The following is a 1886-nucleotide window of genomic DNA, read 5'->3' as shown; positions in this document are numbered from 1 at the left end:
CCACATAATTTGACATATACATGTATGTGCCTTGCTGTAATGATTGTATATTTTGTTACTTTAGCTGAGGCGTATGCAGGAGATGTTAGCTAAGATGCAGCAACAGATGGCTCAACAAGGCGGCTCTACTGTCAAAACACAGAACCTATAAATAAACTTTAACAATGGTAAGTAAGAAGCTGTTTGAAGAGTTTCCAACCCTCTTTATAGATAAATTACTCATGGTAACATTAGTGTTCTATACAGATAGTTCGCATATAACACATGATTTTTTATAAATAAAAATAATTTAAAATAAAAAGTCCTTTCAGCCTTTCATCCCGGTGTTACACTTAGAAGGTTGACTCTGATTCTCTTTCCTTCATTCATCAAGTTCCACACAAACCACTTTGTTTCAATTACAATATCGTTTTGTATTTGCAGGAATCCGAGAGCATATTTACTGTTACTTGAATGTATATATGAAAATGAAATGACTAGAAAGACGAAAGTTCCATTCCACAGATGGTGAATCAGAAAAAGGCGCTACATAACATTGCCATACTATTCCTTGTTTTGTTTTTGAAATATATTTTTTATTGATTTTCAATACTATACTTAGATTTACTTTATATAAATTCTTAAATTTTCATATTGTCTAGATTTACTGATTATTAATAATTTCATCACTGTTTAAACCATTCATAGAAAGTGGTAAATGATGATTCTTGGTAGTTAGTGATTATAATCAGACATATCTGAATAGGTTTTAGAATTAATCTATTCATATATACTATTGATTATGATCATGCCCAAGACATCTGCTAATGTTGAATAATTACCAAGGTCTTACCACTTACCATTTATTTTATATATCGGTCCTAGCATCTATCCCATCCCATCTACAAAATACATAATTTACAGCATTTTATATGTTTCCATCAATTTCAGACTTTTTTTGTTGGAGGTGGGATATTAAAACAAAGTTGGGGAAAGCATTTATAATAGTTGTTTAAATACTTAGAATATTGCATGTAGATAGATTGCATCTTGTTAAACATTGTTTTGATAGTTATGCAATTATAAATCAGATTTTTTTCCCACCAATTGTTTAAAGTTGTTGATGTATGGATATGCTTTACAATGATCAATCGATCATAGATGCACATTACTGTCGAGATTTGTTGAGAAAGAAAAAATGTTTGCTCCTCAAACAGTTTTCCACTTTTACTGTCGCCACTTTCACTGTTTCCCTAATTTCATGTAACGAGTATTTAGAACAATAAACAGGAGATAATAGAACATGATTCAAGGGGCAAAGACGGGTCTCGTGGCTCTCTAGTCGTCAGTAAGATGTTGACAGTCAGTTGTATCTAAGATCTGTTTACATCATGCTTGGGTCACAATAAAAAACAGAATAGTGTTCATGTGTCGTTTCTGCTGTTAAACAGACTCTTTTAAAAGCACATTGCGGTACAAATACGGTATATGTGCTGGCAATCATGTTTTTCAGTCATGACTATTGATAAATTACTATTGATAAACAGAGAAGAAGTATGTCTGTAATTACAAATAAATTGGGCAGATTTTTACACAATGTTCTATGTTTCTACTTATACCCATTCATTTTCAGAAATTGTTGTAAATCGTATGCTAGTATCTGCGTAGATGTGTGTTATATTTCTAGTGTACTCTGAAATAAGTGTTGACAGCATTAATAGGAGTACCATGAGTACTAGTGGATTCTTAGTGTTCACCACACAATATTCAGTATTAGGGGACATTGTACGTTTACAATTACTGGTACAATAGATATTCATGCAGATACCTATTCTAATAAATGCCATTTACTCATTTATTACTTAACAAATATGCACAATATATTATCCAAACTATGCAGAATGTGC

The 1886-nt window shown here is 31.7% G+C and overlaps 1 long non-coding RNA gene across 1 annotated transcript; it reads left to right on the top strand.

The window, feature by feature from the left end:
- Nucleotides 1-59: 59 nt before the first annotated feature.
- Nucleotides 60-1086, top strand: LOC146725374 (uncharacterized). Its single transcript, XR_014928812.1, has 2 exons — nt 60-167; nt 424-1086. It is a non-coding gene; the product is annotated as an uncharacterized LOC146725374 (long non-coding RNA).
- Nucleotides 1087-1886: the final 800 nt, after the last annotated feature.

The sequence above is a fragment of the Saccoglossus kowalevskii genome, unplaced genomic scaffold (assembly GCF_978046115.1).
Source record: "Saccoglossus kowalevskii unplaced genomic scaffold, keSacKowa6.1 SCAFFOLD_247, whole genome shotgun sequence".
Taxonomy (NCBI): domain Eukaryota; kingdom Metazoa; phylum Hemichordata; class Enteropneusta; family Harrimaniidae; genus Saccoglossus; species Saccoglossus kowalevskii.
Note: the sequence above shows the minus strand (reverse complement) of the source record. Positions and strands in the feature narration are given on the sequence as shown.